Source organism: Pteropus vampyrus, unplaced genomic scaffold (assembly GCF_000151845.1).
Source record: "Pteropus vampyrus isolate Shadow unplaced genomic scaffold, Pvam_2.0 Scaffold307, whole genome shotgun sequence".
Classification (NCBI taxonomy): domain Eukaryota; kingdom Metazoa; phylum Chordata; class Mammalia; order Chiroptera; family Pteropodidae; genus Pteropus; species Pteropus vampyrus.
Genome location: NW_011889088.1, coordinates 1,702,183 through 1,724,280, shown reverse-complemented (window position 1 = coordinate 1,724,280; position 22,098 = coordinate 1,702,183). Strand labels below are relative to the sequence as shown.

Here is a 22,098-nt window from a genome sequence, read left to right as displayed (position 1 = left end):
ATTCGTTGTGCCCAAAAAGCTCTGTTTGAGAAAGCGGAACAGAGAAAATGATATTTGATTTTATAGATACTTCTAGACTTAAAGTTTAATAATATGTATGTGTATATGTTTACTCTTAAAGGAATTTAAATATTTCATGGGCCATTACTCATGGCCTGGCACTCTCACTGGTGAACTGTGGTGGCAGAGGCAGTACTTTGTGGCATCTGTTTACAGTTCTGTTGAATGAAGCTCATGTGGACATTTATTTAGGAAAAAAGTAAATGTCCAATGTGATTCCTATGTTAATTGCAGAATCACATAGGAATAATAATTATTGTTTCTGTTTGGTACTGGAATGAGTTGGCTATATCACACTTGAGAGTTGCAAGGCAAACAAATTATCTGCAGGCATAAAAAGAAACCTCTCAACCCAGCAGCAGACCCGATAGATGACATTTAATCTAAAAATGCCTCAGTGAAATACAGGTTTTGTGCTAAGTTTTCTTTTTCCTTATGCAGAGAAAAGTCATAGCGGAAACAGAAACAGATGCTTTTTGGCTCCATCCTTAGACCAGGGTTAAGGCATCTCCAAGATAATTAAGACTTTGGAAGGATACTAATGCAAGGAGTACAGCTGTAGACTGAAATATTCTTGGCTGCGAATACTAAGGTCATGGCAATCTGATGCCAAGACTTGAGAAATCCATTTCTAAAAGGGGAAGTATAATCCCTGTGTTGAACCCCATGCCGGAGGAAGTGTCTACATCAAATGAGAATTGCTATACTGCAGGTGAAACACTGTTGCAGACGTTGAATAAGCTAGCCAGCTTAGAGTGAGGTATGTCATAGACTGTGTTGCTGTTCAGTGGGATGTGGTGCTCCTGGGGGGAGGGTTATACTTCCCACTGCCCCTGGACACTGGGCTTAGCTGTGTGACCTATTTTAGCCAAGAGAATGTGAGTACAGGTGACATGTGTCACATCCAGGTGGAGGCTTTAAGAGCCAATGTGTACTTCAGTTTGTTCTCTTTCTTTTCTGCCACGAACATAGCATTAACGATACAGGTGCTCCATCCGTCTGGATTCTAGTATTAGAATGACAGTGATGACACAGGAACAGGTCTCCTGGTTGATCCTTGATGGATATGTAGCATAAGCAAGAAGTAAACCTTTGTCGTGTAAGCCACTTGATATTTGAGTATTTTGTTACTGCAGTATAACCCAAATCTATCCTGATGAATACACTATATTTTTAAAAGGAAGAACAATATGGCAATAATTACTTCTGTGAATAACTAGATATGATTTTTGTAGCAGAAGAAGAGTGAGGGAAAGAAGTACCCATGAATGCCGAAAATGGACCAAAAGTTGAGTTTGTAAAGGAACATCAAGGAACCTAGGAGTCCACTTTTAAGAGTCTGCAAATTAATCACAAAGTCATACTATACACTGTCACACAGGTGCTCCCTCACCCCCGGAAATGGTCAGTTCATAACCAATCCCATGGATTGTGGGAAAACGCTACATAGAGAAGCCACCATGTTTTGGCTTCCCATCCTTCACCATATCTAATTGCTTGCTCTTCCCTGATTAAATTTTGCCTTGATGGTTTTGTACATCCTTGATACTCTATCTAGAATGTCATTGTTCTCGTCCCCTCTGCCAGCATCCTGTCAGCACTGCCTCCAACGCTTTCCCAAATCCTTCCCCTGTTCCAGGTAGATGGGAATGTTTTTCATATTTTCCAATTACCAACTGGACATCTCCATCAGTTTGTCCTAGAGACACCTCACATGTGATATGTTCGACAACAGATTATCAGCTTTTCCTAAGCCTTTTCCTCTTTCTGCTTTCCTCATACCTGTGAATGACTCAACCACACATTTAGTGATCACATCTATAACATAACATTTTGTGCTGTCTCTTATTCTCTCCTGTCTCATCTCTCATCCAAACAAATCTTATTGAGATGTTTTGTGAACTTTCTGGTTCTCATTTTATTCCGGACCTTATTATCTGACACTGGTTTTAATCTAACAACCTTTTCATTCACTGTGCTCTCTGCTTCTCATCATCCTCTGCTCTACGACTTCTAGGGTGATATTTCTAAAATGCAGATCTATTGGAAACTTTGGTCCTTCTGTTGTCTTGAGTATTAGGTTGAAACCTGATGGCATGGCATTTTGGGCCATTTGAAATCTGCTTCCATTTGCTTGTTTTTCCCACCACTCCTCTTTCCTTGCCTATTGTCTAACACAGGGGTCCCCAACTTCCAGGCTGCAGGCCAGTACTGGGCCATGGTCTGTCAGGAACTGGGCCACACAGCAAGAGGTGAGCGGCAGACTAGCGAGTGAAACTTCATCTGCATTTGCAGCCGCTCCCCAGCACTAGCATCACAGCCTCGGCTCCACCTCAGATCAGCAGGCATTAGATTCTCATAGGAGCACCGGTCCCTGCTGCCAAAAAGGTTGGGGACCTCTGGGCTAGCAACACCAGAATGTATTCTTGTGTGTACACTTTTATTCTTCTTGTACCTCTCTGAATTTGCATACTGTTTCCTCTGCATAGCAGTCTCTTTTCTCTCCTCTTCGACCTTCTCTGATAACACTGGACTTAACCTTCAAGATCCAGTTCAAGTTTCACATCCTCTGAAGAGCCTTCCTAGAAACTCCAGGCAGAATCTCTGTTCCTTTCCTAGTATTTATGCCTCTCTTGAAACGTTTCCACTCTCTGTGCCACCTATGACTTGAGAGTGTCACAGGTAAGTGTCAGGAAGGCAGAGACTGGATCCTATTTGTTTATGTATTCGTTTTGTTTGGTAGACAATGGCTTGGAATGGTTCTCAATATATATTTATTAGACGGGAGACTGTGTGAACCAGTTATGGTTGTAACAGAGCTTTGCTAGGTGCTGCTCCATGCATCTTCCCATTTGGAGGCTCGGGACATGCCATTTTCCTGGAAGAGAAAAATAAAAAAAGCAAGATTCTTCCGTGCAGTGCCTCCTAAAGCTTCTGCAAGGGCATAGTTTATACCATACCCCATCGGTCAAAGCAAGTTACATGCAATGTCAATGGAGAAGTATTCTCCCATAGGATGAAAGGTTACTGTAAAACAATGGAAATGAATAAAAATGTACAGTATTTTTACTGAGAAGAGGCAGCTAATAAATAGAGATTATAATACACTCTACTAAAATGTGCTTGTAAAATTAAATGGACACATGCCACTGAAAAGAACCTTAAAGATCTTTTTGTCTAGTTTCCTCATTGTTGGACATTTGCTATTTTGGACCACCCAGCATCTGGCCCACTTCTTATATTTGGGGAATTTCCTACTTTTAAGTCCTATTGGGAGCAGAGACTGATTGGAAAAACCTCCTACTAGAGAAGTGATTTCCCAGCCTCCCTTGAATTTAGGCCTGGGTCTGTGGCTCGGTAGGCCTGTATCAGTCAGATGTTTCTTCTCAGGCTTTGAGTCAAGAGCACTAGCTGAGGTGCCAGGAGCCTTGAGTTTTTGGGGCCCTAGTGGCTGCACTGTGGATAGAGTGCCTAGTGTCGGTGCTGGAGGATGGTCCTCTTCTGAAGCAAGACTCAGGGTGACACAGCTGAGAGCCTGGTTCGCTAGCTCTCCTGGCAATTCCATGAGCTGCCCAATCTCCTTTGATTAATTGTTTCTGTTTATGTCAGCCAGCACTGTTGCAGTTACTTGTGTCTGTGCATCCTGGTTCATCAACCAGCTTTCCCAAGGAGCAATGTGTAAGGTTGTTAAGAGGGTCAGCTTTGAAACCAGACTTCTGCGTTTGAAGACCTCCAGCTTCCTGCTACCTCTGTGATTAAGGCAAGTTACTTAATGTCTATGAGCCTCAATTTCCTCACCTGTAAAATGGGGATGATAATAAGACCTGCCCCACAAGGTTGTGGGAGTAAAGGAGATAATACACATGGGAGAGGTCCAAGACCGATTAAGATTATTGATATTCATGAGAAGGCTAAATGACATTCTCTAGTTCATAAAGTATGCTGGTCACAAAACTGTGCAAAAGCAGATCTCTTGGCTCTAGAAGTGGTGCTTGTGGACATTCACTTGGATGGAATTTATCTGATGAGCGTAATGAAAGGGTTCATAGAAGAAAAGGCACATAAAGTGCTACTCTCTTGAAAAGTGATACTAAGGAGAACTTCTGTCTGAAATGTTTGTGGGTGGCACTGAGTTCCAGCTCTTACCACACTCTCTTTTGCCTAATCTGAGGATAAAGAATGAAATTCAGGACTTGACAGCTCCATGGGAATTTCAGCATGAGTGTGGGGAGGCTGTGGAACTCGGCTTTGGGTAGGAAGTGAGTCTATTCCATGCTGTCTGCACGGCACATGCATGCTCCAGGATTCTTAAACATGGGTGCAGATGGCATACTGCTGGCTACATGCCAATGACCAAGTGCCCTTGTCAGTAAAGAAAGAGCCATCACCCTGAGACTGTTAGTGACCTGGGGTTCCATGGATGCAGTGGGTTATCTGTTTTGTTTTTGTTTTTCAACATCTAGGGAAAAAATGCAGTCACAGTGGCTCGTATCAGGATTCTAGCATGTTCCAAGCTTTCCTGTAGCGATCTTGAGGAGATTAGTGTATGGTATGGATCAATTGGAAGGTCTTCTATTTGCTTTTTGAGCCTAGCAGTGGTCGGACATCTGGGGCAGGGCTGTGGACATGCCTCTTATCTGTGCCATGCACTGGGATCTGGGGTCAAGAACAACTGCAAAAATTTAGGGGAGACTCTCATCTCCATTTCCCCTTTGGTGGGAGGACCCTCCAGCCTGGCTCCATCCTTGTCCTCATCCATGTGCCCTTATTGGCCCCTGGAAGTTGTATTGGAAGAATGGCAGGGATGCAGGTCAGCTGTGAGGGCTTCAGGGAAAGGCAGCCCTCTCTTGGCACTGCAGCAGTGAGCATAAAGTTTGCAGGACAGGGATGATGTATGTCTGATCTGGTGATTATCCTCTGGAATGAAGACAAGCTGAGGTGGGAGAGGAGCACCTCAGAGGGAGGATTCCTGTGAGATAGGAAGCCTGGGCCTCCCTTCTCACATCAGGGATTGAGCAGCATCTCTCCCCAGCAGTAGCTTATGTGGCTCTAAGTTTTCCCCACTTTTAAACCACCTGTGTCCCTACTTTTTGGTTCTTGTCTTTTCTGGGACCTTAAGAAAGTATTCTTGATGGTGGTGTCTCGGGCCAGCCGGTCCTGGGCCTCCTTTAACAGGGTTATGGTGCAGGAGGGACATCAATACTGCAGAGGCAGGTGCAGCCGCCTGGGTGCTCTGGCTGCCCTGGGATCCCATGGAGAAATATCTGGGCCTCCCTGGCCAAGGTGGTGCTGGTTGGTCCTCCCAGAGGGCTTGTCTGAGCCAGTTCAGTTCCCTCCGTTTAAGCTGCTGTCAGAAGCCGCTGTAATTGTAGTATAGATTATGTTTAGGAGGAAGGTGGCTTTGAATAATTCTTTGGATTCTGTCCACTGGAACCTTTTCTGGCATTTTCTAATTGTGAATTATGCCTGGACAGTTCAGGGGTAAAGTAGGAGCTCACGAAAGTGGCTGCTCATCTGAGACGCAATCAGAAATCCTCTTGGTTGTCTACGGCCATGCCACCCTGAATGGGTCTGATCTCGTCTGATCTTGGAAACTAAGCAGGGTCGGGCCTAGTTAGTACTTGTATGGGAGACCACTTAGGAAGACCAGGTGCTGTAGGCATAAAAGAAAAAAAAAGAAATCCCCTTGGCCTGTCAGAGCATCTCTTTTGCCTTCCTGGTGAGGTCTGTAGAGTCCCTGAGCACTGGATGGCAAGTTAGCCTGAAGGGAGTGAGGGAGCCATGGATGTGGACCAAAGAGCCAGGGGATGAAGAGTGAGTCCAACCAGTGGCCTGAGGGTAGACTGAGGCTACCAAATGGACCTGGATATGAAAGTTGTCAGAGCTCAGGACAGACTTTCTCTCCAAGTTTCCATATTTCTTGTAATTTTTAAATATTTGCTCGTTTGTTATCCCTGTTAGTATCCAAACAGTCATGATCTTTAAGGCTCTTAGAGAACTTCTAGCTCAGTAGTGGGGGTGTCAGCCCACGTGGGACCCATTATGGGGCACAAAAGTGAGCCAGCGGGGCAGTGGGCCTTGTGTTTAGGGTAAGGGGTTATGGGATTCTTGAAGCCTCCAGAGCCTTGTCCTGGTAGCCAGGACACAAGGCCATGGAGAGCCCTCCTTGATGGCTGTGGATGGGCAGCCAGCCTCTGACTTACTTTCTGTGTGGGTGCCTGATATGCTTCCCAGATCCCCTCCTGGAACAATGGGCTGGTTTCCTCATGTGCTGGGATCCCGCTGGTGGAAAGCCCCCGCTGCTTCGGGGGTGCTGCGGCTGAGAGGGCTGCCTTGGCCCAGTCATGGCTCCTCCCTGGGCTGTCCTACATGAAATGACTGCCAATGTGGTGCACCTTTGCCCCAACTCATGACCGCTCTGTGAGGTCACCCCATATCTAAAACTCCCCTCACGGTCAGCTCAGGCTTCCATTGGGACTGCATCGCAGCCTGGCTTGTTCTTCTGCCCAGCCCTGCTTCCCTCTCCTCCACCTACGGATCTTGAGGGCTCTTGCTCACGACCCTCCTGCACACACATCTCCATCTCAGGATTTGCCTCCTGGGACCTAACCTGAGACTTCTCCTTTCAAGCCAAAGAGGCCCTGGGGTCATCTGTGAGACTGTTCAGGTTTTCTGACTGGTGGCGAAAGAGTAGCAAAGAGGTCTTTTCAGGGATTCCTTAAATGTCTGGTCAGAGAGGGATGGGCCGTTGATCTAGGTTGCGTTGGTGGCTGGCTGGCAGGGGTGGGAGGGGATATACTCCCACTAGCTTAGCAGCTAAGAGAACAAACCTAGATGCCAGATTGCCTCAGTTTGAATCTTGCTCTTCCATTCGCTCCTTGTGTGATCTGAGGCAGGTTATTTAACCCCTCTGTGCCTCAGTTTTTTCATCAGGAAAATGAAGAAGATAATTATATCTCCCTCATAGCGTTCTAGTGAGGATTAAATGGAAGAATCTTTGTAAAGGCTTTAGAGCAAACAATGCCTGCAGGTCATGTCGTAAGCACTATAGGAGTAAAACATGACCCAAGAACACAATCCCAGGGGCTCTTTCCAGGGGGCCCACCACGTGGGGAGGAAGGACAGGACGGTGTGCTTCTCGATCCTTATTGCGCCTTGCTCTTGGATGTCTTTTTTTGGCAGCTCTTGTCTAGTACTTGCCTGGCAGACCTGTCCCATGTTATCTCCTTGGATATAAAGCCTACTGCTGGCAGGTACTGGGGACGGTAGCTGGACCACTTACAAAGCGGGCAGAGACCATCTTACCTATAAACTCTAGATGCTTTTAGGAAGGAGAGCAGAGGTGAGTGGGTCCCCAGGCTCTAGATGGTCCCAGGGAGACTGAGTCTCCAGATTTTCTTGATTGTACTTTAATAGATGGGTTACTGTTCCTCCTTCCTGTGGTTTCTCCTACGGACAGGGAGGGATGCGATGGAAGCACATGGAAATGGGCGAATGAATGGAATGTGGTGAGACCAACCGTGAGAGGTCCCCCAAGGGGAAGATGGGGAATGAAAAGAAGATGCAGATCAGGCTTGGCCCATACAGCCCTCTGTGTGAATCAGAGAATGGTTTTCTGGCCTGAGAGAGTCCCCTTCGTCCCTCTACATTTAATCTCCACCTTTCTTGCTGCTGCTCTAGGTCTCAGGAGGCTGAACTCTGTGGACTGCATCAAACAGGCTTCTGTGCTCCTGACTCCCGGGTGGGTGTGGCCAGTGGGCAGCACCAGTGTACTTGAGGGTGAGAAGCTGGGCGTTTCCTCTCCAAGCCTCCACCTGGCAGGGCCTCTTTTGGCAGTGGCTATGTTCGTCCCCTCATGCCACAGTCGCATCTCCTACTGCTTCCTACAAGGACTCTTTCTCCTAACCCATCAAGTTCAAGGTGGTAAAACTCCCCTTCATGCTAGCCCAAGCTGCTTCTATCGCTGTTGACTTCCTTCAGCCCCACTCACCTTTATAAATAGTTCCTTGTTAAACCTTCTCGGCTAGTTTTCTGCTGGGGCCCTGACTGGTACACACCCCTCTGGGCTGACTCAGCCCTATAGGCCCTTGGCTTGGCGAGCAGGTATGGTCTGGATTGCAGCCTCCTCTCCATACCCAGGTGCCCACATGCAGGGCACAATCTGCACAGTTGTGTGTGGCGGCACTGGGCAGGAACCTCTTTGTTCTCTGTGTGGAGCATCCTCTTCATTGCCAGTAGCAGAAGATCTGAGTTTGGCTTCATCAGGGAAGCTAGCAGTATCTTTCAGCTGCTACGTCAATGTCCTTAGAGAGGGAATGGGACAGAAGAAGCCTAGCAGTGCTGGTACAGCCAAAGCCAGGCCAGCGGGCACTAGGATGTTCTGAGGGACATGGGCCTGGGACCTCTTCCGGTTTTCCTAGTCTGTGTTTAGATAGCCGATGGGTCCAGGGCTCTTTCTCTGTCCTGAATGACTCACACTCAGCTCTTGGGCAATTGATCTACTGGATGTGCTTATTTCTCAAACTGGAATCCTTTTCTATTGAAAAAACAAAGACCACAGTGCCCCTAAATCAGTCTTATTCTATGTTTCTGTGTTTGAAAGAAGTTGCTTCTCTGTGTCCTCAGCTTTGTGGGAAGACCAAGAGCTGTTCTCCATGTTTCAGTTTGGATACCAGGATCTAGTTTATTCTGGGCTTTAGCCTCAGGATTTTTGAGTGGAAAACCAACCTTGTAATCAAGACACCCAAAGACACATTGTCTCTATTAGGAAGGATTCAGGACAGTAGAAAACCCTGGAAATCCCAGATCCAATTAATAATTCCATAAGACAGTTCATTAGAATGCACAAGTACCTAACTAAACAAAACCATAATTGAAGCTGTCAGAAGTGCTCCGCGGTTGTGTTAGCATTTTCTCATTCACACATCATTTCCTCTACAATTTAGTTAGATAACAAACATTACTTATCCCGTCATTGGCTTTTTCAGCCATGAAATGCAATTGGTGTCTGTACTGGGCAGAGGTGGAGAAAGAGCTCCTGACTGGTTGTTGAGAGGGGTTCTAGCTTGGGGATAGGCAGGGCCTTGTACAACCAAGCCCAGAGTTAACCTGGAGCCTGGCGTCATGTTGGAGGATGACACCCTTGGGGATTGCTAGAGGAAGACAGCTCTTCAGAGCAGAGTCATTTAACCAGGCCAGAGGAGGCACAGGGCATGGACAAACCTGCTTCTTCCAAGATGCCTTGAACCCTACCATTATTGCATCACCCCTTTAGCTGAAGCTGGTAGTAATGGGAAAATGCAGTTTCTTTTTCTTAGGAAGCTCCTTTTGGAGCGTAATCAGTGTTCTCACCCTGGTTAGAATAGAGTCAAGCATTCTTCTGAGTAGGTTGTGAAGCTCAAGGGCTGAGAGCAGGAATCACAGGATGAGAAGAGGGGACTCCGGACGGCTTAATGGGGGCAGGCCACTGAGACTGAGGGTACAGCAGGAGCTCTGTTACTGCCAACCTCATCCAGGTGCCAGCCCTCACAAGGAGACAGAGAAGGGACTGATTGCTTATTTTTAAGTATTTTTTTAGAACAAGCCAGATCCATGCAGCCCAGAGCAGGATGCCAAAGCCGTATGTGAGGGTCCATTTGGCTGTTAGTTATCTGAGGATAACTATAATACCACAAATACTCATTTTACTGATTAAAATAAGTCCATATGTTTGCATATGTGAGTTTGTATATATTCCTATACACACTCTTCTTTCTGTTTTTTATTTCTTCTAGGAGGGGAAAAAGCATTCTCACATAGCAATGAACGGATCCGGTAGTGCTAACAGGGTTGGGAACCCCAGTGGGTTTGGGTGGGTAGAGGCCACATCCCAAGTCTCACTTAGGCTGTCTGATTGTCCCTAGACCACTGTGACTTCCACGTGGCCTGTTTTACAGAGCTGACCTTGTCTAGGCATGTTGTAGCTTTATCGGCCAACATCAGCCATAGCCTTGATGTCTTCCCACATCTATATGCTACAATGGTAGCTACTGTTTATGGAGGGCCTACTATGTGCCCTATGTGCGTGCCTGAGGCTCAATCATTTCTAGACCCCATCGCGTCCCCGCATGGTGGGTCTCGTTACTGGTAGGAAATGGAGACTTGGAGGGGTCAGGTGACTTTTCTAAGGCTACTTAGTGCAGAGCTAAGAATTTAAGTCCCAGCCTCTTTTGCTCCAGCAGTCCAGGGATGGGGCTATACTCTGAAATTCCCCTTTTCAGAGTATGTAAGATGTTGTCGGCTTTTCAGTGATTTACATTGAGTTCAAGGGCTCGGCTCCCTTTCCCTACACTTTCTTCCCTTGCAACTGGGTTCACTTAACAGCTCTGTGGCCATTCTGGGGCTGAGTGGGCACTGGAAGGGAGCTGTAGTGAGAATCCTTCTCAGCGCCATCCCTGCTCAGACTTGGGACCCAGCCCACTGCACTGGACTGTTTTCTTGGCTTGTTCGGTTTTTTGGGCCTTGGCCTTTCCTTATCTTCCTGGTGACTGTGGCTCTGGTTCCTGAGTCCCTGAGCACCTGCCGCTGTTGCCATTCCTCCCAGAAGCTGCAGCCCTTCTGTGTATTTGGCCCCACATTGACACGCCTGGCCAGGCCTCTGGGCTTGGAAAGGAACTCTGGCCTCTGGCTCTGTTGGGGCACCTTGTTGATGGTGCTTCTCTCCCACCTGAGGGAGCCAGCTCTGTTCCCACTCTCACCCTCATTCCCGTGCCCCAGCCACTGGGCCTTTTGCTGTTCTTCCATCACTCCAAGCGCTCTGCTCCCCCAGAGTCTCTGCACCTGCTGATCCCTCTAGCTGGAAGGTTCTTCCTTCCTGATACCCATGTGGCTTCCTCCCTTCCTCCTTTGCTTCAGGTCTTTACTCAGGTATCATCTCGTCAAAGTAACCTTCCCCCTTAGCACCTTTATCAAATAGCCCACTGTCCCTGTCACTTTCCATCTCCTTTACCTTGCTTCATTTTCTCAGTGAAACTTTTTGCCATCTGAAATGTTCTCTGTTTGCTTATATTTTTGTCTCTCTGCCAGCTAGAATGTCAGGTCTGTGAGGGCAGGGGCTGTGTTGGTTTTATTCATTGGATCTGAGGAGTAGGTCGCCTATGGAAAAAGCAAAAGACTTGGGGGCAGGCAGAAACCAGGATTCGAAACTGTCTCTGGCACTTACAGGTATGTGACCTTGCATATTGCAACCTTTCTGCACTCAGTTTATTTGTCTGCAGAATACAAAATCTAACTTCGTGGACTACTTGAAGATTCATATTAATAGCTAAAATTTACTTCATGCTTATCGTGCATGTACCAACCATTTTGCAAGGATGACCTTGTTTTATCCTCGTGACATCCTGGGAAAGATGCCGTAATGTTCTTAGTATACAGATGGGACGCCTGAGCCACGGAGTGGTGAAGTGACTTGCCCACAGCTGGCAAGTGGTAGGTTCAGAACCTGAACCCAGGATCTGGATCTAGATGTGGCTCTTACGACTATGTGATGCCTCTAATTAGACAACGTGTGCTTGGTGCACATGAGGCCCCCGATACATTATAGCTCTTTTGCCTTTTCCCACAGCTATATTATTTTCTGGGTTCAGGCCTCCTCCCTTTGGATTCCTGGCCCCTTATCCTTACTGTGAGCAACCAGACCGTGGCTTTCTCTCACCCCTGGGGTCCTCTTGGGTTCTGGGTTCCAGCCTGCCCTGGTCCAGTTGCTCCTTCCTCTATGGCCACTCAGTCCTGGCTGTCACGGTTCTGTCAGCCTCTACTGTGTCCTCCAGACCCCTACTGGCATCCAGGATGGGAGCAGCTGGGAGACAGGTCAGAGCTCAGGCCCAGTGTGGGAAGTCTGTTAGAACTTCCGACAGCTTCCTGGATTTTTCCATTTATATGGCAAGAGTAGGAGGGGGACATAGGACCAAATTAGTGATAAGTAGTGGGAAATACGAAATTTCACATCTAGAAAACAGATTCTCAGTGTGATTGTTCTTTTTATCCACACTCAGAAATGCCAGGATTGGTGACTCTTGGGCCACTATGAAGATCTGCCACCCATTGTCACTGCAAAAGCAGTGCTCAGGGAAGCTCCTTCCAAGGAGATGGTTTCAGGATGCTGCCGTTCCATATGGGGAGCCTTAGTCTGCAAGTCAGAGGCGATTCCCTTCAAGGGTCAGCCTGGGGCAGACAACTGCAAGTGTGAGCTCTGGAGTTCCAGAAACCTAACCCTGGTTCAAACCAGGCTCCGACACTTGCTCCCGGAGTAACCTTAGATAAGCGACTTGAGGTCTCTGAGCATCAGTGTCCTCATGTGGGGATCACTGAGTGGATTTGGGTCCAAGATTCTCTTTAAGTGAGGGTGTTTTTGACAACTCTCTTTCCTGTTTTGATCCCGCCTCTACGATCACAAGGGATCTCACAGGGAGAGGCCCCTTCACCCTCAGTGGCCCTACCTAAGCCCATACTGGGGCCAGCACTCAGGGTGTAAGCTGCCCACTGGCCCTATTTTCCATCTTTGACCCATTCAAGCTTGATACTTTCATTCTGTAAGTCCTGCTAGAATCGGTCAAATGGGACCCTGTGAGTACCTAGAAACACATTTCGGCCTAACTTACAACAAAGGAACAACAACCTTTAAAGCTCTACAAAACATAAATTGTGTTTCCTATGAGCAGTCTCAGAAGAAATGTCATTGGAAATATAAACTGTTTTACTGTGACCTATGTTAATGTCTCAGGAAATAAACTGAGTTCCCATTCTGTAAAACCCTCTTGTCCCTTGTCTTGAACAAAACATTAGATTATTTGAGAAGCAAGAGCTGGAGGCTTGGCAGGGAAGAGTGCACTGGTAATGCAGAGGTGGGTGGCAGGCTTTACATTATGGGGGACTGCGTGTTATCAGTTTCATCACCCAAGTCTTCTTTGACATGTGCCGCTCACTGGCCTCTTGTAGGATATGGGGCCACAACCCGAATCTTTGAAAGAGGCAGACTCTGGACAATGGAGAGTTTAAAAAGCCGGAGTCAGATTTTTTTTACTCAGATGATTTCAGGAGTTGCTTAGAAGGGAGCAACAGCCAGCAACCAAGGGGTATTTAAATCTGTGATGTGCCAAGCATGGTGCTAATTCCTTGTAGTCAGTCCTTGTAGCTATTCCTCCCAAACCCATGAAGGGGATTCTGATTCCCATATTACAGAAGAGGAAATTGAGGTTTAGAGACACGAAGTGCCTTCCCTAGGGAGTAAGCATTGGAATCTGGACCTGAACCTGGGTCCAAGTGTCTGTGATTTCAAAGTGGGACCAGGAATTCTGGATAAGAGCCCTTCCCTCTGCCAAGCTGTCTTTTTCTTCTCTGGTGTATTTCTATGGTCCAGAGGGGAAGGGTGCCTATTGCTCTGGGGTCTGTCTATTGGGAAATCTGCATGAAGTTCCATTAACACTTACTATCCATTGCTTTTTCTGTGTTCATACCTTGGATGTGGTAAGCAGAGGCATACATGCACACACACACACACACACACACAACATGCACAGACATACATATCCACATACCACACACATAGACACACACATACACCCATAGGAACCTCCTGATGTAAGGGATTAGCTTTATTCAGGGACTTTGTTGAGAGGCACTCTCTTTCTAGACAGCACCCCGTGTCCTGGTTGCTTTGACAGATGGGCTAAGAGGGTAGCCAAGCACAATAACACTACTGGCTTAAGGCACATAATGAGCCCAGGCCTCAGGGGATGCCAAACCTTCCACAGCACCTTCTAGACACAGTCTCTACACAGAGTGCCGATTGGGATGAAGAATCTCACTTCAATTATATGGGATGAGGTCTGAGCTGGACTGAGTTACCTGAAGAAATGGCTAATTTGCTATCACCAAACTGCACAGAAAGAACCCACGTTTGCGTGTGTGTGTTTACTCGTGCATGCCCTCGCACAGACCCCACTGCACCTCTCTCATCCCAAATTCCTTGTCCCACTTGAAATGAGGAATTTCTACAACCCTGAATGCTTCCATCCATCTCTAAGTGAATACCAGAGAGAAGTCCTGTGAATGACAAAGAGCCATGAACTACTCCCACAAAGAAAAACACACTGTCCCGCTGGCAGATCTGGGTCAGCGGAGTCTGACAGCTGTGAGATGGGGGTCAAGGGTCCCCGAACACAAGACAGACTGTCCTGTACACTGTGCGTGAGGTCACATGCCACTTGGACCTAGGGCTGGATTAACCCTTCACTCCTGCCCCAGAGATGGGGCTTACCCTGATCCTATGGGGTCAGGAGGTTTTAGATTGAAAAATTGACTTCTTCTGTGGTGACTTTAATGAGGAAGGTTGCTAAGAACCCAGGGTTGCTAGGTTCTTGGGAAGGTTTTAAAACAAGGTTCTTAACCTGGAATTCGTGGATGGGCCTTAGGAAATCTGTGAACATGCAAAAATTATGGGAATAATTCTATGTACATAGATGCATACGTATGTGTATGTGTATTTATGCATATGTATACGTATGTGGGGGATGTGTGTATACGTGTGTATACATATATATGTGTGCGTATGCATTTTCTGAGGAGATTGTCCAAACCTTTTCTCAGGTATTCCAGGTGACCCAGAAGAGGAGAAGGACCACTTCATTTGCATAACTAGGGGCCCAGCAAAGTCTCCCCAGGGTTAGGGAGGGCCTGCTCTGAGGATCACATGTGTGGGGTTCTACTCTGTCCACTGCAGGGGACTGGCTCAGTTGTGCTTCAGTGGTGGCTGTGAAGGATAAAGGAACCTCTGGATGGAACTTTGTGCAGACTAGTTTGTGAGGTTTGAGGCAGGGGTAGCGTTGAGGAACGCTCCCACATAACACTGGACAGCTGGTCCCCACAGTTTTTAGCACATTTCCTGGATTTCGGGATTTCGGGATTCGGCTCCCGAATGCCATCCATGGACACTTTGATGCCACTACTCCCAGCAGGAAACTTCATTTCGTCCAAGAGGAGGGCAGCCTGTTTTCAGAATTCCCAGGAGAGCAGGCCCTCAGCTGTAGCCTGTCTCTTCTCTGTATCACCTGGCTGACCCTGTGCCTCTGGCAGGGGTCAAGTGGAAGGCGATGCCAGCTGCATACCCACCCAAGAAGAAAGGGTGCTAGCTCAGTCTGTAGGAACTGTACAGAAGCAGGCTTCCCCAAACACCTGGTTCACCTATAGAGCGGTGGCGGGTGTTGGGAGGCTGCAGACCGTCGCTTGGGGCAGGATGACCTGCAGCCTGAAGGATGACTCTTCACCTGAGGATGGAGCTCAGTGGGCACATGTGCAGGGCTGGGCTCTGAGACTGTCCACCGTCATAGAAACCTGTCTAAATGAAATTAGTTGCAATGTGCTCAGCTCTGAGATTTGCCCTGAGGCCACAGAGATGCCCCTTTTCTGAAAAAAGATCACAGCCTAGAAGAGACAGATGGGCCAACAGATCCTGCTAGATAATATGAAAAATAGACAATAGCTGGAGAACTCCTAATGAGCAGGCACTTTCGTTTCTGTATTTCTTCACTGAGCCCAGAGTCAGATCCAGAAATTGCATCCCTAAATGGATCACTAAATGGATACATGCCTTCCACATAGTTAATGCTCAAGGGACTTTCTTTCTCCCCAGTTCCTGGCTGGTATAAGGCCTGATGATTAGTTATGCTCCTGGAAGTTTTGCAAAATGAGTGAATAGAGGTAGGGACATGGAGAGACTTCATCAAAGAGGAGTCACAGAATAGGGAGCTTTTATTACCATTTTATATTTAATGCTTCTTAACCTGCCCATCTCATTAGGCTTCTGGAAGAGCATATGAAGACAATAGATGTCAAAGTACTTTGTGAACTTTAGTGCTGGGTAAAAGGCTGGCTGTCACTAAAGGTGATTTTTCTAGTGTGGGAATTTCCAGTGCCTTGTTTGTTTTCAGGTGCTTTAGATACATCAGTATTGTCTCTATAATTCAGTCGTAATATTCTTTTGGGTCAGGAGCTAGATCCGTTGAACTTCCCATGCCATGATGGGTACAGGCTAAGCACTTGATTGGTATTCACAGAGCCATGGTGAGGGCTCTGGAGGGTTCAGATGCTGTAACCAAGAACCCATACGGTGTGCTTGTAGGCCCTGCCCTCAGGAGGCTATCCAGAGGACATGAACATCCAGACTCTGTTTTATGTGACAGTATCTTCTGAGTGGTGCTGGGGTGGCCCCACACATAGCCAAAGAAGTGAGATTGCCCTCCAGCTGTCATCATGAATAGGATATTTCGCTTTTCACAGAGAATGGAGCAGCCCAGGTGTTGACCACAGGCCAGCAAAGGTCTTGAATTCAAATATGCAAGCATGTGGCTGAAGGTCCATGGCTAATGTTTTGCTCTCTGACAGTGGTTGGCCACAGAGGGCCTAGGCCTCTTACTTCTGATAAGATGTGCCAAGGATGGTAGGGCAACAGAATGGAAGCAAAAACAATTGGTGTAACTCCTGATTTTCTCTCGGTTGTTCAGTAGCTACTTACTAAGCAGTTACCACGCATAACACATTGTGGTGGGCCGAGAGCTAGGGAAGAAATAACATGAATTCTGTTCTCGGAGTTTTCAGCCGGGGTAGATTAAGATACATAGAATCCTAAGAATTATAATACTCCCTTCCCCTCTCCCCCATATGTAATTCAAAATAAAAATATATTAAATGATAAATATTTATGAGGAATACCAGTCAATTCTATTTTTTTCGTGACTATTAAATGCTTAAAAAGTTTTTTTTAGATATAAAATTCTTTCAAATATATTTTGGTGCTCGAACTCTGTTGATGTCCTGAACACATGCCCATTATGTGTTCAGATATCCAGTCCTGATTGCAGTTTTATGGGGAGATAAGACACACACAAAACAGTAACATGTAACGGGTACCCTAAATGTCACAGACTAAGAGAACTCAGACAAGGGAAGGTTACTTTTTCAACAAATGCTTGTGGAAGAGCAAACAATTGGCCTTGGCCTTCGAAGCTAATTAAGGTTTTTAAATTCTATGGTGGAGATAAGAGTGTTCAAAGGAATTGGAATGAGCAAAGGAAAAGCATGGGGGTTATATGAGAAGAAGAAGAAAGCTTAATTTGGTGGGATTTTGAAAGGGAGTCATGGGAGAAGAGATACATGGTGCAGCCAGATCCTACGAGGCCTTGAATGCCAGGATAAGGAGTTCGTATTGCATTAAGTGGTTCTTGAGATTCACCGAAGGGTTCTGAGCCTCTGCTATTGTAAACCAGTTTTCACCTTCAGGATATTCAAAACCACCCTTGTATTGCAGTTAAGAGTATCCACAGTGATGAAGTGATGCCAGAGTAATTGAGTATTGGTAATTGCTTTCAGTGTGCTTTGGTGTAATGCATTTTTTAAATGAAGTTCTATCTTGTAAGTGCATTTATAGGGAAAAAAGTGCCAACGGCTTCATTATCATTAACCAGTGCCAAATGGGATGCATAGAGATAGCGAAGTGAATGAAGACCATGCCTCTGTCCTATGATTACTATTCAATTCTGTTGGGGAGGGAATCACAATAATTGCAGTGATTAAAAAACAACAACGATTTGGGAAAGAAGATATTCTCACAGCCTCAAAGTACACCCCACACATTACTTATTAAGTACAAAAGAACAAAGTAATTTTACAATGAAGAAATATGGCAGAAACCACCTTAATCAAGTGATCACACTTAGCATTACCAATAATGGGACAAATGTGGCTTTTGATGGAGTGCAGTGGGAAGGACACAATATCACTTATATGGTATTCTTGCCAAAAATCTTTGACCTGAATATAATAAAGAGAAATTAGTCAGACACATTCCCATTGTAAGATGTTCTTCAAATGAAATTGCATAGACTCTAAAACTGTTAATGCTTTGAAAGAAAAAATAAAGGTATTTGTGTGCAGAGGGGACTGTTCTAGATTAAAGGAGACTGAAAAGATGTGACAGCCAAATGCAATGATTGGATCATGAATTGGAAAAATGAATGAAGAGCTATAAAGGACAATATCAGAAGAAATTGGAAAAATTTGAATATGGAGTATATAGTAGATAATAGTTTATTTTATTAATGTTAAATTTCTTGGGTATGATAGTGGTATTATATGAATTACAAGGGTGCCTGGTACTGAGGTGATACTTGAGGATCTATTTAGAGGTGCAGTGTCAGAGGGAGAGAGAGAGAGAAAGGGAGAGCGAATGCAAGAGAGCACACGCAGGCACGCCCAGATGTGGTAAGAGGTTAACAACTGATGCACCTAGGTGGAGGCTATACAGACGTTCGTTGTGTTACTCTTAAATTTTCCATGGATTTGAAATTTTTTGAATTACAACCTTAAAACAAAGCAACCCCTTGTGTGGCAATATAGCTTAGAATTGTGATCTCAAATTGTCATGAAGTAAACTTTATTGTGTTGTAAAGCTACCCTGAACCACATGTACATACCCCTTGCTTAATTAAAGAGATATGGGCTATGCTTATTGCAAAGTGAATTATGGTAGTTAATCCTATTTTCTCATTTATTTCCATTGCAGAAATGAAGAATAATCTCTAATCGATTGAAGTGAAAACGTTTGCTAAGAAAAGGGTTTTGCATGAACTGCTATTCCAGGTGTGTTTGTACAAGTTAAGGGCTCTGTAGAAATTTTCTCGATTTCATGCTTTGCTTCCCTTTACTTTAAAGTGTTTTCTTCACTTTACTCTTGCTAAAATAATCGTTCTGCCATGGTTGGATGCCTCTAATATCTAATAATGTCCAGCCTTTGGAACATAATCTGTCATTGCTCTCCTCTTCACAGTGTCTAAGAGAGCTTGGCTGCTATGCCATCATTTGCCAATAGGTGTCACTGATCAACAACTTCAATATTCTCTAAGGTCTAAGGCTTCATAATCTAGAAAATGTATCAGTAATTTACCTTATCAATTCTGTGAACTGAAATTCAATTAAGATTTTTATTTAAAACCAAAGAACACTTTTAGAAAAACTGCAGTTCTGGGTAATGTTGCGCCCACAGTTAACAGTAGGAGATGAGAGTAGCTGCTGGATAGGACATGGTTCTTCTGCCCACAGTGTCGTGGGGCAGATAGAAATTCAAAGTCTAGCACATAGAGGAAATAGTAGAATTAGGAGGATGGTTTACTGTTTTTGTTTTTTTGTATGGTTTATTGTTTTTGTTTGTTTTTTTTTGTATGTATCAACAACAGAATCATTACTTATTATTACTCTGCTGTTAGTTACTACTACTTTTATTAACTATTAACTATTTATTCCATGCCAGATACTATAGTAGGTGCTTAACAATTATATAAACAATTATATATATAATTCTCAGAAAAATTCTATGAGGTGAATGTTGTTCTTTACATTTTACAAGTATAAAAACTTGTAAAAAAAAAACAACACACACACAAGCAAGTATCAAAGAGGCTAAGTAATTTGCCATGGTCACATAGTTAGAGACAAATGCAAAATCAGGATTTAAACCCTGCCAGTCTAATGGTAAAGTCCATACTCTTTTCAAACTTTGGTGACCCCAGAGTATCCTAGGGAAACTGGCATATATACTGTTGATCTCTAAGTGGGATGGGAAGGCTTTTTCTCTCATTAAAGGAAGTTTAGGCAGTAACAGCAGATAGAGGACACATTTGGGGGCAGCCCTTGAAGTGGTTATCTCCTTGATACTAGCAGATAATAAATAGGATCTGGGTATGGAAGTTAGATTTGTCCTGATTAATGTACAACAGTTCAAACCCCAAATCTGTTCTCCTGGATCGCAGTCTTGTCCTCCAAAACTCTCACTTGGCTATAAATGCTGAACCCCTCCTTGGAACCTGAAGTATCTCAAACACATCTTTACTACTCTTTCATCAGTCCCATCATGATCTCATTCCTACCCTCTTCCCAACAGACACTATTCTAGAAGTATCCTTGTAATCTCTGCTTATTCCATACCTGCATTATTAGCAGTTGCTGATGAACGTGTGGCTATGATCAGGGCTGGAACCAGGAGGATTGGTTAAAGGTCCATTTGAGAAGTAGTTGGACCGTCCAGTCTCCTCTTTTACTCCATGGAGTCAGGTAGATAAATGCCGCCCCCCACCACCAACTTTGACAGGAGACTGGAGAGTTATTCTTTTAGGAGAGTAAAAAAGAGGTCTTGGGCTGAGGGATATCTAGCACAAAGTGGGGTGCCATACCAAAAACAGCAGGATTAAGTGGAAGGCTATCTCACACTGAATATGGAAACCTCCCCAGACACTGTCCTCCACTTGGTTTCTAGAACAGGGATAGCCAGATTTTTACACTCTAGTCAGGTGATAAGAAGATTTTTCTCTGGGGAACCTGATCAGCCTTTCAAAAGAACAAACAAACAAATAAACAACAACAACAAAAACAAAACACCAAGATATTGACAATGGGTATTTTCCCTAAAAATGGCCCAGCCAGATTACTCTACTGTGAGACTCATAGTCACAAAGCCCTTCCACATAGAGTTTCCAATGACTGTTTGAGTCCTCCAACCTTAAATAAGAGATGGTCGAGAATCACCAGACATCCAAAATAATGGCAAAAAATAATACTTAAGATAGAGATATAAAACCAAAGAGAAAAAAACAACCTAAAGCAAACAGACAATTCAGGGAAATAGAATTTTTTAAATTGTTAAATATCCTCAGAGAAATAAGAGTAGAAATTGCACTCATGAAGAAGATGCTTTTTAAGAAGCTAGATCACAGTCAGAGCTCTTGGGAATTAACACTATGTTAGCAAAAATGAAATGGTGAAGTTGTTGGAAGCTAAAATTGAGGTTATCATTTAGAAAGTAGAGATAAGATAGAAGACAAACTGATGGAAAGTAAGAGAAAAGGCAGTAAATAAAGCATCAGACCTAGAGGTCCAGTATCCAGTATCCATAGGTGCTCCAGACAGAAAGAAGAGACAGACAAGAAGGGAGAAAAATTGACAAAAGAATAACTCAAGAAAATTTCCCGTAAGTGAAGCGCATGTCAGAGTTGAAAGGGCTCACTGCGTGCTTCTCATAATGAATAAAAATGAACCCACATCAAGGTATATGAAGGTGAATTTTCAAAATACTGTGAACAAAGTGAAGTTCCTATAAGCTCCCATACAGAAAAGACAAAAGAATAAGAATCATAAGGGCCTCAGATTACTCAAAAGCAACATTGAAAACTAGGAGAAGATAGAACAATGCCTTTAACGTTCTGAGGGAAAATGGTTTCCAACTTGGAATTCTATACCCACCTAAACTATTAGGTGTGGATATGAAATAAAGTCACTAAGATGGTCATGTGGATGGGGAGCACGGTATAGGGAATGCAGTTAGCATTCATGTAATAGCTAGGTGGAGAGCCAGAGGAGAGAAGTAGCAATTAGCGGGGTTCGTCTTATAAACTATATAAATGTCTAACCAATGTACTGTATACTTGAAACTAATAAAATAAAATTAAAAAAAAAAAGAAATGCACAGCTGGAGATGGATGAGGAGGGGAGGCAGTATATGGTTATGAAAGTTAAACTTTTATCTTCTATTAGGTAAATCAATAGATACTTTAAAGTGAAAAAAATCGGAAGAAGTAATATAAGTATGTTATATAGAAATAGGCAGTAAAAACTAAAAGAGAAAGCGAGAAGAGTTCAAAGCAGTTGCCTCAGGAGAATGGGATATGTTGGGAGCTATGGGTACAGCCGAATACTCCTAGAGGAAGAATACTTTTCACAACGTTTGTAAAAGTAACTGACCCTTTAATCTTTGTCCATATAAAGCTTGGATAAATATAAGAACTAAAAAGTGGGGGCAGGAGGAAGAAGTTGAAGCAGAGGAAGTAAAGGAGGAAAAGAAGAAAAATTAAAAAGGGAAGAGCATTGGGGCTGGCAGTTGGGAGACTAATTCAGTCTATGGTTTTTCCCTGAGCCTTAGCTTCCTCATTTATAAGATGGGGGAAATGTGTTTTCTTT

The 22,098-nt window shown here is 44.7% G+C and overlaps 1 protein-coding gene and 1 pseudogene across 4 annotated transcripts in view; both read left to right on the top strand.

The window, feature by feature from the left end:
* Positions 1–22,098, top strand: part of GALNT18 (polypeptide N-acetylgalactosaminyltransferase 18) — a 336,064-nt gene that overhangs the window by 89,855 nt on the left and 224,111 nt on the right. The window lies entirely within an intron of this gene.
* Positions 5,604–5,722, top strand: LOC111730332 (annotated as a pseudogene).